At 35.5% G+C, this 15,388-nt stretch overlaps 1 long non-coding RNA gene across 1 annotated transcript in view; it reads left to right on the plus strand.

The window, feature by feature from the left end:
- LOC128247403 (uncharacterized) overlaps positions 1-3,516 on the plus strand; it is a 10,011-nt gene extending 6,495 nt beyond the window's left edge. The window contains exon 3 of the long non-coding RNA XR_008263781.1: positions 3,447-3,516. This is a non-coding gene — a long non-coding RNA (uncharacterized LOC128247403). The remainder of the gene's footprint in view (positions 1-3,446) is intronic.
- The last annotated feature ends 11,872 nt before the right edge of the window (positions 3,517-15,388 follow it).

Raw genomic sequence — 15,388 nt, forward strand, 5'->3', positions numbered from 1 at the left:
TTACGGGGACGTAAACACACCAGCATCGGTTGTCAAGCGATATTGAGGGGACAAACACAGACGCACGCACGCACACACACACACCTATATATATATATATATATATATACGACAGGCTTCTTTCAGTTTCCGTCTACCAAATCCACTTACAAGGCTTTGGTCGGCCCGAGGCTATAGTAAAAGACACTTGCCCAAGGTGCCACGCAATGGGAACTGAACCCGGAACCATGTGGTTCGTAAGCAAGCTACGTACCACACAGCCACTAGGCAGGCAAATGAAAGTGAATTGATTTTTTCATAAGAAAAGTAGACAGGTAGAGAAGTAGATTATCGACAAGCGGGATCGAAACTGATTTGTGAGCATTTGGTTTAGTGGAAGTTTATCAATACTCAATGTCTCTTGCTTCAAAATTCTATTTTGATGTCTAACATAAAATACAAGGCTTTTCGTATTTAAGAAAGTGGATATTATTTATGGTGTTCATCATACTACTGTTAACTCTCATAGCAACACTAGTAGTATAAATCAAGTAGAACCGACAAGAGAAACAAGAAAAGCTGTCTCCCAAAGGGTTATGTGTCTACTCTATGCTTATAGTTTCAAGACGTTATATTAACAGCTTTATTTATATTAGACAGCTCAAACCGGTTATTCTGTTCTGAGAATTTCTTATTTATTCATATTTTAAGGATGTTCAATAGTTGACGAGAATCACAGAAACTGAAGAAAGTTCTTCTACGATATCACTGGACCTGCTAGAAATAGCAGTCAATTTTTCTTCAAATCACACTCTATAATCTTGATAAGAGGCAGGACTTTGGACATGTCAGCTGGACTGGAAACTATGGCTAACTTGAGCTTAGTGGTTAGGGTGTCGAATTCCTACTAATAAGATTGTGGTTTCGATTCCTGGACTGGGCGATGCGTTGTGTTCTTGAGCAAAACACTTCCTTTCACGTTGCTCCACTCCACTCAGCTGGTAGAAATTAGTAACATTGTGACAGACCGGTTTCTTGTCCAATGGGGAATTTATACACCCAGAAACCGGGAAACCGGCCCTATGGGACTATATGACTCGGGAAGAAACTTTATTCTGAACCATTTTGGCGATTTACAATAGCAACAGCAACAAACACTAGCAACGGCACCAAATACTGTAACAACAACAGCGATAATAATAGCAGTAGCTGCAGTAACAAGTGCAACAACTGAAATAGATATAAGTGCATATTCACAGCTTAATCTGTAAATAACCAATCTCTCTCTCTCTCTCTCTCTCTCTCTCTCATAAAGGTGTGCCTGTGTGCTTACTTGTAATATATGTATGTGTATATATTGGCATTAATGTACGCAATAAATTAAATTAAGCATTGCAAACAAACGAAACTCGTCATCTTGAATTGATGTTGTGAAACTTGTCACGTTGCACCACTTTACACTTGACTTAGCTGCAAGGTTTAGAAGTTTATATCACATTGTTCGATCCCACTGCGCGGAAATTAAGCATCGGGTTGACCAAAACCTTGTGAGCTAAATTAAGTTGAAAGAAACTATATGGAATGTCGCTGTAGGGACCACCCTCTTTGTTCTTTGGTGTAGACGTAATCCGTTGCCCAGATTAACACCATCACCCAACCCTTCGATACATTTAACGGTGTTCATCTTGTTACAGGCATTAGAGCGCAAGTCTGGTAGCCTTAGGAACATGGGTTGTGAGGTGGACCATGAAAGGACTGAAGGCCGACACCGTCTTTGGCAATGTCTTCATCAATCCGTCGTCCAGTTTAACACCTTACCCTTGCCTACATCTAGCTGTGTCCATTCTATTACAAGCATTGGGGGTGGCAGGTCTGATAACCTCAGGGATAGAGGTTGTGGTATAGACTAAACTGAAAGGGCTGAAAGCTGATACCATCTTTTTCCATGCCTCCATCAATCCGTTGTCCAGTTTAACACCATCACCTTGCTCTTGAGTACATTTAGCGGAGTTCATTCTGTTACAAGCATTGGGACATAGGTCTGATGGCCTCAGAAAAAGAGGTTGTGAGGTGGACCAGATTGAAAGGACTGAAGGCTGACGCATCCGTCCCTGGTCGTCATGCCTCCATCAACTTTTTCAAGTTACACCTGAAAAGAAAAGTGAGCTTGGAGAGAGAAATATTGTCTGGTAGCAAATTTGTTGGCAGGCGCATAAGAGGGCTGTATTGATACGAGTGAACGGCCCTACCCTTCCTCATCCCAGTTTGCCAGTTAAAAAAATTAATAATCTGGGAGTACTAGACTTTTGAGAGTGGTAGGATAAGAACCAATCAGTTCTCAAGTGATGTCTGTAACCTGTATTAACTCCGTTGCCGGTGTTTTCCTCCTTCAGCAATAATATCCATCTATGAATAGATGGTTGTTCCAGTTAAGCCAAGTCGCACGTCACTTCTAACAGAGATGATTTATTAGCAAAGGTATTTCAATCAGGACTATCTCCTTTTAAGATTAGGGGGTTATGTGTATTACATTATTCAATACTTCCCTTCGGTTACCCTCTTTAGCATTAACATCTCGCACCAAGAGTACCTTTTACCAGAGTTCATACTCTTCCAAACATTCGTGCATTGCCTCAGATTTTGAGAAAACTTCTTTTGTCCCATCAGCTTCAGTGGCACTGAAAATATGAATCGGTTTTCTTCCACAGCTCTCTATCAGAGCTGTAAAAGACTCAAAAATAGGGTGTGACACGAGAAAGGGTTAGCTTCTATTTTTTATCAGGTCAAGTGACAGCATAGAGACGCTGTAGTCCTGAACCAAGTATAGACCGTGAAAGTACGTTTTGTAACAAGTGTCATAAGGAACTCACAACCCTCTGCCAGTCGAGCAGTCTGGTCGGGCGATATTTTGCCATGGCGTTTCCTAAAGGATCAGTGGTGTGTAAGACCGATGACATCATCAGAGGAAATCTGGGAGTCGCTGAAAATCAACTGACTTACCTGATCTGTAGTACTTTCGAAGCGGAGATCGAGGATAATTTCCAGAAACCCATGTCATGACAGAGCTACAGGCAGGATATTGCCGGTTTGAGATAAATTCTACTGGCATGGTGAAGCTGTCAGCCAAGCCTGACTGAGATGCACGCACTCGTTCAGTGCCCCAGAATTGTTGACATGTGGACAAATTCATTATTAATCTTTTGGTGGATGAGCTTCTAGTATGATGAACTTGTTGCTTTAACATAACTTTTCTTCAATTTGCTGAACTCTCGTTGAAGCAGTAGTCGTATCACAACTATCACCAGTTTAACAAATATATAACTGGCCCACTTTGAGTTATTTTATATTTGCACATTATTCCCAATACGAATGTAATCTGAAAAAAAGTATTTATCTCAATATTAACCAAGTAACTGAATACAAATAAAATATTTCCCTATAGTAAACAAAAATTTGTTTCTTTTTAGTTCAAGTTGTTTCTGAAATACAAGCGATAAGGCTGAATCTATCAAAAAAGCAAACGAAAAAAAGACAGCGGTATGTAATTTTTATTTATCTATTATTTTGCATTCGATATGTTAGTGTGTATTTGAATGTATTTAACATTTCTAACTATATTACAGCCAGCAATAGCTGAAAAAAAATTGCTTTATTATATACATATGTCTGTGAATATTTCTGTTTCATTTCATGTGTTAAATAAATTATCTTGATTTTCCTGTACCTTGTAGTTCAGCCAGCATATGACATATTCAATAGAGTTGAACTACGTACTTATGGATATATATTTGCTACAAGAAAATCAGTAGTTTCGAAAAGTTGTGTGTGTAGGCGTGCGTGTATGCATATGTATATATATATATATATATATATATATATATAATTGTGTATTTCTTCTATCTTAATGAATAAAAATTCTTCTGATAGAATAAATGGGTTAATGGAAACCAAAGTAGCAAAGAACACAAAATAACTGTGGTTTAGTTCCTGTTTCTAAGGCAGGAACTCCTTGAAATTTTGGGTATTTGAGTATATTTAAGAATTTAAGGAATGGAGAAAACGCATGTTATAATTGCATACTTTATTCCTACATATGTTTCAAAGGATTACAACCTGTGTGATCATATATATATATATATATATAAAATAGAGATGTGCATATTCAATTTTCACGCGAAAAAGGCTTCACCAATTGCTTTCATACTTGTGATGCATGAATAATTTGACCTCGGACAAATAATAGGCTATTCATTTGATTTCTTTATTAAAGATCATTAATAAAATTATTGCTTCTTATATTACGTTCACGTTTCTAGCTATCTTAACATTTCTCTCTATCTTTATCTCTTGATTTCACTTTCATTTTTCAGACGCTATTCTTTACACTTTCAATTTTCATACGTCATTGTTTAACTTCCATATTAATGTTTTCACTGTCAGTCTAAGTTATCAATTGCCATTTACAAATAACGATAAATTACTGACAGAAAGAAGTTCACAATTACTGCTGTAAGTAATTTCATGATTTACTGACAGAAGTATCTTCATAAATTTCACTTCAATCCGTTCGGTTTTGTGTTTTTCTGTTGTTGACCATTTCTTTCTGGTTCCTTCCATGCAGGCTCTTTGGTTCACTGAGTGACAAATTTCGCTTCAACCCGTACAATACTTTATTTTCCGTGAAAATTTCTTATTTACTTTCTGCCCGTTGTATTAAGAAACAATTTTCGTTACCAAGTTATTTTCATTGTTTACTATCTTCTGCACTCGTGTATTTCTGTATACATATGTAACCATGCTAGAAAGAAAGTGTCAAATTTATCGGTATAACTACAGATTTCTACCCTCCCCCAATTTGGACGTTCATAACTTTCAGAAAAATGAATATTTTTTTCATAAAATGTTCTACGAATATATGTTATATCATGTAGATTCTGAATATACAAACTTTTTGGGGAGGGTAAGTGCTTTAGGATGGTGTGGGGAATTTCTGGAAATTCACCGGAGTCCAGTTCAATTCGTCTTAACTTTCACGGAAATGGATATTTTTTAATGAAATTCTCTACAAATACACCTCGGACAATATATATTCCGGGGACATAGGAATTTGGAGAGAAAACAATTGGGATTTATAAAAATCTTATGACGTCAACAAATATATATGGATAGATAGGTATTTGCGCGCACACACACAATTGAAAGGTTACCAAAAAGAACTGTTACATATTCAGCTGTTATCCCCCACGTGGTTAGACATGCTTCATAACTCCAGACAGGCTTCTTAGCAGAGTATGCGCGCTGTATGTACAAAAAAACGGGGGAAACTTAACCGTTATTAATACTTTATATGGCGAAATGCTTAGCGTATTTTGTCTGTCTTTACGTTGTGAGTTCAAATTTCGCGGAGGTCGACTTTGTCTTTCATCCTTTCGGGGTCGATAAATTAAGTACCAGTTACGTACTGAGGTCGATCTAATCGACTGGCCCCCTCCCCCCCAAAAAATGTCAGGCCTTGTGCCTAGAATAGAAAAGATTAATACTTTATATAATGTATACAGGTTTCATGAAATCGGCAGACATCAAATATGTGAACTTAAAATTTAGCTACGCGAACAAGTGCCGCCGATTCCATTTATCGGCATCGTGGAGTAAATGCAAATGAACAGGAATGAATATGAAGAGATTAACGAAATTCCTCATTAGAGGTTTTCTTTAAGAAGTCATACAACTTGAACCGCAGCAATGTCGTCTCAGAATATTTTGAAACTTAAGAGTTAAATTACGATTATGATAACTAACATATATATGTGTATAAAGTTATGTATTCTTAAAGAGAAATCTCATTAAATATTTGCGAATATTCATAGAAGAAAAACGTGGGCTAACTTTTGATTAATATGATCAGAGAACAAAGCCCACATGATGTTCGGGTTAAATTTGACACTTTGCATCAAAAGAAAACAAATTATCCGATTCAAAAGCAAAAGTATGTTAAAAATTCAAAGAGCATCAACTAAATTACGGCTAGGAAATAACTGCTTACTCAAAGCAGCCGACGCTAGCTTCCACCACAGCCTCAAGACGGCTCCAGAACCTGATACATGCGTTTGTCACTGTGACCCTCGGAAGATCTTAGAAAACCTCTTTGACCTTGATCACCAGCTCGTCCTTGGTGTTGCTGGCTGAGTGGTCGCTGTCTTGTTTTCTGCCACGTACCACACATAGTAATCCAGGGGACTACAATCATGAGAATTAGGAGGCCAGAAATTAGGGCTGGTTTAGTCGTAGGAATTCTCCAGCAACCACTTCTGACTCTTTCGGAGGGATGGCAACGAGCCGAGTCCTGCTGCCACACGTATCACCTTCCAGCAGCAACTCATTCCAGTCAAAGTTCAACCAGTCTCCATTAGCTTCACATAGCCATCTGAATTGAACTCTAGGTCCTGTTCTAAGATGTGGGGTGGCATGACGTCACCCAAAGACCATCACAGTTTAAGCAAACTTGATTTCATTGAGCAGCAGCCATGTATCGGCATTTTGATACTGGGCATGAACCATGATACAGGTAACTCTTTTCCAATATTTAGATAGCTTCCAGCCTTCCATATCAGCTAACTTTTTCTCAAATACTACTTTAATCTTTATTTTCCCCAACACTGTTGTTTGTTCGCCAATACATTAAGGAGTTCTTGAAATAAATGAGGCATAACAGACATAACAGACCCTTAAAATTTAGCTTGAATACCCATTACAAAAGGCATATAGAAACTCAGTTCCTGTTTGATTTTATCTGTTTCAGTGATGAGTGTTTCTCAGTTTCCAATTAGAAAGATGTTTGAAAAACAAATGTCCTTGTATAATATCAAAGTTTGATAAATTGTCAATCCTAAAAAATACATATAATATCTATCAAAATGAGTCGTCCCTATGAATACCGTAAACATTTAATTACAGAAACAAATCGGACAATTATTCCATTTCCAGTCGAATGGATCATTCGTTTATTTGTAAACATACAATGAAGAATGAGAATGAACAAAAAAAAAAAACATTTCGAAAGAAAGCAGACATAAAATTGACTATTGTTGTTTGTCATCTATTCTGCTGCTGAAAGACTGCAAAAAGAAATAAAGAATAATTTGGGTTTTATTTACTGACAGCTGACAAAATTTCTCAAAAACTAAAATAAAAACGACAAAATGAGACACTAATGAGAAATCTCTCTATTAGAACATTAATTCTGTGTTTGTAATTTATTTTTAAATATTGACTGAACTGGTTCTTATCAAACTAAGGGGAAAAGGTTATGTTGTATATGAACTGAAACAAATATACTCATTTTACTCAAATAACTCTGAGTAGGAGGGATTCAGATATGATTTCTGTTTAGTAATTTTCTTATAGTTTTCTTTCATTTTCACGTTATTTCCTATTCTATGTTTATTTTTAATGTTAATTTATCTTTCTTGTTATCCATTAATTTTTATTTTTGTCGTGACTGTTTAATTTTTCTTTTTCTTTGATAACGGTCGTATAATGGTTACATCAATTTTTTTTGTTGTGCATATGTGATGGCATCTGGTATTAATTCAATCGACCAAAAACCATTGTTCGTCTATGTTATATCTGACTATTAAAAGTCGTAAATGTTCACATTAATTATTCTAGAACAATGAAACAATGACAGAACTAGCAAAGAGAGCAACAGACAAATTGTTTAGCATTCTATTATTACATCTCTTTACATTTCGTGTTCAAGTTGTCGCTGTGGCCTTTCATTTTATCAGACTTCATAAAATAAATTACCAGTCAAATCCTTGGGTTGATATACTGTATTCGATTGTTCCCATCGCCAAAATCTGTAACAGCAGTCACCTTTGCCTGTTATCGTTCTGGGTTCGATAAAGTACCATTTTTGGATGATCGACCAACAGAAGCCTTAAAGTACCGTAAGAACTGCTTTCGGTAGTTGTTTCGGCTCTTAGCGTGTTAAGTTACACATTTACGGCTGAGTGAACTTGAGCAATGTGAAATGAAGTGACACCATAACTACACACACTATAACTCAATGATTTACACACACACACACACACACACACGAGTGGGTGATGAAAAGTTCCGAGCTTTGGACAAAGAAAAATACAGGGAGATCAAATAATTATAATTTTTATTCAAACATGTTCTCCTATCAGATTCAGACACTTATTACAGCAATCCTTCAGTTTTTCTAAATCTTGTAAAAGAACTAGGAAAGTTGTGCCGCCAACCAAGCGTTTTGCGACACCCTTAAATCCATGAACCTTTCAGCGCCCCGTTGTATATATTTAAAGGACATGACTAGTAGGTGTGATAAAATAATTAAGGTTATTATGGTTAATTCACAAGAAAAAAATACTAAGAATAAAAATAGAATTAAATTCTGAAAACCAATTTAGTAATATTTTTTCTTCTTGAAAATCTTAAATATGTGACACATCATTCTCCTTTTGTGTGTATTTAACCAAACAAGTGGAATAATTCCCTAAGAGTTGTATGTATGGAGGTGACTGAACTGTTTAAAATATGTATTTATAATTACATATTATTCAAGAGAAAGTTTATAAACTATTATTAGATACTTAAAGTGGATAAGTTTAGAGACATGCACCAATTATAAGATTCCACAGCGTAGTATAGGGATTTTAATGAGAAATATAGCGTGTGGTTTTAGACAATTTTGACATTTTAAAGAAACAGTAATCTGAGATATATATTTACAATTGTAAGTACATTGTAATAAAAATAAATATATAAAATGACTTGAATAATGGTTATTAGTGTAATTATATCTATGTTGATGTCAAACTTTGCTAGTTGAAGAAGGAAAACATATTAGAGATATTTAATTTGAAGTTACATTAGAAATCTAAATTTGTTTTTGTATATGTTAATATATAAATGTAAGTTAGGTGCAATATTAATTCTAAAATTATGATTTAAAGGTCATTTATCTAAATATTGAGTTGATAATGGAGTAATATGGATGTTTATAAATATTGGTTTAATCTAATTATATGACAGCTATCTCAACTTATATTTCGGCATGAAAAGATGAGCATAGATGTTTATAAGTTTTATTGAGTGGACTCCGGCAGAAGTTTGTTACGGAAAGGTTATAGAAAAGCTAGTAAATAAATTGAATCTCTCTCTCCTCTCTTTCCTTCTCTCTCCATCTCTCTTTCTTTCTCTCTCTCTCTGCAATGGAGATTCAGTTGTTCAACCAATTGAGTGACCTGTTCATTGAGTTTGCATTGAAGTGGCTGTGCATTTTGCAAACACAAATACCCTTAACCTCACTCTAAGGTAGAATGACCGTGACATAGACTGTACACGACAGGCTAACTAGACTGTACACGACAGGCTTACACACAGCTGCTACCTATTGTCACGAAGTAGGATTGAACCCGGAACTTTGATTGTAAAATAAATTACTAACTAATCGCTCATACTGCATCTTTAAACAAGCTAAACTTACTGTCATTTAAATTACAGAGACAAACATCAATTTTCTGAAATCATTGTTTCCAAAGCCTTTGCGAATTACTGCCTTTATCTTATAAACAGTGATGGTCACCTTTATACTTAAAGAATATCTTTTGCTTTGTTTGTCATTTGACAGCGACCTTGCTCAAACACCACCTTAAAGGGTTTTAGTCGAAGAAACCGATCTCCGGACTTATTCTTTTGTAAGCCTAGTACTTATTCTACCGATCCCTTTTGCCAAACCGCTAGGCTACGGGGATGTAAACACCAATACCGGTTATCAAGTGGTGATGGTGAATCAAACACATTCACACACACACACTACTGGCTTCTTTCAGTTTCCTTCTAAATCCACTCTAGGCTTTGGTCGGCGCGAAGCTATAGTAGAAGACACTTTCCCAAGGTGTCACGCAGTGGGACTGAACCCGGAACCATGAGCTTGAAAAGCAAGCTTCTTACCAAACAACCACGCTTGTGTCTAAAATAAAATTTACTTAAATATAAATACAGCTACATGTACATTAGTATAGATGGTACAAATTTATTAAAGGTGTACTGTGTAAGATATTGTGAAACAGAGCCGCCCATTAAACTAGTCTGCCGGCTGAGGTACTTTGAAGTTCTTTCTCATAAATTAGTGCGGATTATAAGAGGTTCTCGACCATTAGTGTTAGTAAAAATTGCTGTAGTACCTGTATAATGTAGATTAGTTTGGACGCTGTTAATAAATTATTAGGGTTAACTTAATGTTTACATTGTATGTTAGTGTAACAGTAAGTAGTACATTAGCTGTTGTTTTCTTAGCAATAATCAAAAATATGCGATGTGAGACCATAACAATATCGGTGCCATTTTAGCGAGCGGGCTATTTACCCATTCACACTTTAGCGTGAAGCCTAACCCTAAGCCAACACTATTCCTGACCCATGCCATGTCATTTCTACGGACAGTGCAGTAGAGTGCATGCTGACGTGACACCGTAATATCTATGTACGATGTAGTCGATATAATGTAGGGTTTCTTATTTCTTTACTGTCCACAAGGGGCTACATACATAGGGGACAAACAAGGACAGACAAACGGATTAAGTCGATTATATCGACCCCAGTGCGTAACTGCTACTTATTTAATCGACCTCGAAAGGCTGAAAGGCAAAGTCGACCTCGGCGGAATTAGAACTCAGAACGTAGCGGTAGACGAAATACCGCTAAGCATTTCGCCCGGCGTGCTAATGTTTCTGCCAGCTCGCTGCCTTTTAATGTAGGGTTTCTTAGCCTGACAATGATGTCTTTCAAAAAAAATAATGAAAATGTTTTATCACACCACTGTTCCGTTTTTATTATTAAAAAAATAAAAGAATAATCTGAATCCAAAGTAAAGTATTCTTGCCTTCGCCATAGTGTTAGAGAAGTTTTAAAGTATTTTATTCTCATTAAACACGGTAAATTACCGGCCTTATTTTCATATCTCATAGCCACCCACTCTGAGAAACACTGATGTAATACATTTTAAAGTTATAGATCATCGGTAATGTTAAAGTCGAAGTAATGAACGGGTAAAGGATATGTTGTAGGAAGGAGAATGAAGGTTAAAATATATAAACAACAGTAAGAAATTAACATCATCCTAGAGGCTGCAAGTTGGCAAAGTCATTAAAGCATTGGATTGAAGGTTCACTGATTTCCAATTCTCTGCACACTGATTTCAAATCCCGACCAGAATAATTTTGCTTTCACCCTTTTGGAAGTCAAAATACAAGTACTAATCTAGAGCAGTGGATTGACAGAATTGTTCAGAGTGTCAGGCCAGATGCCTTGCGGAAGCTCGGCAGTAAAGCCTGCGAGGACGCTCGTGCCAACAGTTTTGGCCTAAGTCGGCGGTTTTTCTGTTGTATGAACATTGGTAGCCCTGTAGAGAGAACACTTGCATTCATGGGCAACTGCCAGTCTACCTTCAAAAATCTTACCTAAGCCTTCTCATGCAGATGTATGGCCAGACTGTCTGAGTATCGTCTCAATCAGTAATAAAGGATATTATTACCATTATTATCAAATAGGAGAGTTCGATAGAGAATGACTAGTTGGCACTAGTAGGTGGAAAATATAAAAGTATTATAAAAGATCTTTTAATTAATTTTAACAAATCTTACAACTAATATTTTTACATAATCACAAATACAGCTAATATAACTTGCCTTTAGCATATCTATATCAATTCCTCTAATTAACAATCTCCAATTTTAATTTATTTCCTTTTCCAGAAAATTTTGATGTCAATATAGGTATATTTACGCTAACTATTACCGAAGCCAAATTGTACAATGGAAAAAGAAGCTAAGTATACTTCATTATTAAATGTTTCGCTGTTAGGAAAAAACGATGTTTCTGCTTAATATCGTCTGCCCTACAAAACTACTAAAAGTTTAGTGAGACACAGAGGCGATTTTACAGGATCCCGACTTGCTAGAAATAGAAGATCTGTCTCCTTCAAATACTCTACAATCTTAGTACTATATACATTAGAAATTCAATGCTATATTCAATTTCATCTTATTCGTATTTTGTAATATTAGTTGAGGCGTAGTTTTTTATACCCCTCCACCCGTAACTAATTTCATCTTCTTTTGTAATAAATATGTAGATATTTGATCCTTTCGTGGTGCATCTTCGACCTAGTCTCTGATTGCCTCTCACTCTATTTCAGTAGTCCAGTGATTGATATCCTTCTCCTCATCCAATATATTCAACCACCAAAATTGTTCCACTGTTTTTGTACATTTTGTTGTTTTCAGAGAATGGGTGGCATCTTGAGTGGAAGCATTTGTGTTCCCTCTGGAACCAGCCATTCGTAGTTTGTTCCGATCTGGGACCCAGTACTTACCTACACAATCAAGAGGCTGTAAACATGCACAGCAGCACGCCTCCTAAAATTCAGTTGTCGTCGAATCTTAAAGTATTTATGAATTAAGGCGTGTCTACTCTCGCATGTGAAGACTGACTCTGGCAAATTGAGCAAACGAGACCAACAGCGGTTTAAGATGGTGGTATCAGAACCTATTGTGACATACCAAGAGGGCGACATGACATTCAAGAATCTTGGTCATCCACAGCTGCCATACCCTTCTTCAACCGCCTTTTTCTTGTTTAACGACAGGATTAAGACCAGTCTAGACAGGTAGGCTAACGTCGAATCCACTCCTTCACTTATACTCAATTCATGTACAAGTTCTGATTTCATAAAATGTCACGATCAGCATATGGAGGGCCGAAAACAGAAAATGACTAAAATATAAAATAAATTGTATTTTCGATTTCGAAACTTTGGATTTTTATTTGCCAAGTTATTTTGTATAATATAGATACGATCCAACATGTCATATGCAGGAAAATGAGTCGTTAAGCGAAAAATGAAATTATTACACAAAAGGAAAAAGACAAACAGAATAATACAATAGTTAGAACTTTTAAAACGCAAAATACATTTAAATAATGATTGCTTTTATAATAATCATAATGGTTTCTTTTATAAAATACATTTAAATAATGACATCAGTCGAGAAAAATTTCCTTGTATTTACTTTCAATCGCTACACTTATGGTCAATTTTCTGCGATAAATTCTAATCAATTATTTAAAAGAATATGATATTGAGATTCCGTATATCCAATTTTTGTAGGTGAATGAGATGTTCCTAATGACGGTTACTGTGATTTAATCTGACTTTTTAAAAGTGTTCTTTAATTTTCTTTTTTTTTTTCAAACAGTATCAAAATAATCTTGTATTCCCATCTTTCTTTGTTCCAATTTTTCACTCTCTATCGATATATTTGATTATATAGCTGCTTCTGTCGGTTTATTTGATGCTTTATCGAATTATTTAGCTATCTTTCCCTTATATATTCACAGGCATATATTTGTATGCGTATGTGTTAATAAACACACATTTGTATTTTTACATATACATCGTGATATAAACACACACACATTATATATATATATATATATATATATATATATATGAGAGAAAGATAGCTAGATTGAGACATAGACTGACAGATAAACATTTATCTACTGGCTGGCATTAAGCCATCCCTAACAGCGAATGACATTGATAAGAAAATTATGGCCATCTGTAATTGGACATCTTTTCGGTATGTACGGAAATTACAATTCCTCTACATAACGGACATAATATTTGTCTTAGTTTATTTAATTATGTTGCTGTTTTGTGAGAATTTCTTTTTCGCAAAATGTTCCATGGATAGAAGTAATATAACTGCTACGTTTCTAATCATGTTTGTTATGGATACCTCAGATCCCGTTCGATGACGTTAATCCTTATTACTTTTTATCCAGTATATTACGCTATGTAACGCTCGTTTGTTCTTGACTAGTAAGTGTTACTTGCTGATTATTTGTGTTAGCCAGGCTTGTGGGCTAGTCAATGATATTTTGAAATTTACCTATCTCTTACGGAATTCACACATTTTCATTTACATAAAATCAAAAGAAGCAAAGTATTGACCAAATTTAATATACATTCATATATAAGTTACAGAAAACTGCGTGCAAAGTTTTGCAGAGAGTAGTTTTCTTACCAGATTTGTGATTGCATTTTAAATAACTTTCACGTATCAGTTCCAAATACAGTGTCCCAACACATTTTCGCTATGCGCTCCTTGATAGTGGCATCCAAAATACAATATGTCCTAATGGATGCTTACACTTTGCTTCTATAAGTACGCCTCCGTGGTTTTCTTGAATTTATCTCGAGGAGCGTCTGGAATATGGACTTTCAGTGACATCTTGTAGTCCAATTTACTATAGTTCTTCACCACTGATTCAACTAGTTTCACCTAGGAAATTCTGAATTACTACAACAAAGACAATTAGAGATGCTTTCTCCTTCGCACTAATTAACCGTGCTCTTCACTGTTTTTTTTTTTACAAGTGGTGTGACAAAAATCGCCTACTTTTACAACTTATGAGAGAAACTTTGAAGTTACTTAAAGGCTTTATATTCCTTGTAAAGAGCCATAGCAAATGGTTTTATATGAACCCATTTTATGTGCAGTGAATCAACCAATACTTCACAGATAATGCTGTTCATCTCCGTAGAGAATTCGGTTTGTTGCCTCTAGTACCGTCTGCGATAGTGCACGGCGGTATCCCTACTGATCGAAAGGGAAAGATGGCAGAACCGAGGCGTTTTGACGCCCAAAGCGAGGAATTGTCTTCTGTGGATCTCAGCTACTCGATCCCTGATCTAGTAGTTGAGATCCTTTTGTTTGGGCTATTATGGTTTTCACTGTTTAGCTGCGCTTAAGAAATTGCTTGCAATCAAACTACAACATTTTCCTCTTGTTCTTCGTTTTCTCCAGCAGGGTGGGTACGGTGAGTTTAAAGCAGCGTGGCACCATAGTGATGGATGATGGTAATTCCGGATACATCTTTTGGGGATAAAAAAACTTCATGGTTCTCTTTTCCCCCTCTCTGTACCATCCTACAAAACAACAATCAGTTAAAACAATATTATTTTATCCATGTTTTATGTGTACATATTTCATATCTAATTCCTTTTTCTACAACATAAGAAATTTGAACATTTTAAGCATTTTAAATTTTTAAAAAAAGAATTAATGTAGAATTCCACTTTTCAGGCAAAGAGTATTATACATCATACTCCCTGGAATTAATTTTCTCAATGCTTGTAACTGAAGTGAGGCGCCCAGAGTTTGCAGAACCCTTTCAAGTTTATAAATTTTCTTATTTCTATTTTGATGCAAGAATATACGTGTGTGTGTGCATATATATATATATCATATATATATATATCATATATATATATATCATATATATATATATCATATATATATATATCATATATA

Source organism: Octopus bimaculoides, chromosome 3, assembly GCF_001194135.2.
Source record: "Octopus bimaculoides isolate UCB-OBI-ISO-001 chromosome 3, ASM119413v2, whole genome shotgun sequence".
Taxonomy (NCBI): Eukaryota; Metazoa; Mollusca; class Cephalopoda; order Octopoda; family Octopodidae; genus Octopus; species Octopus bimaculoides.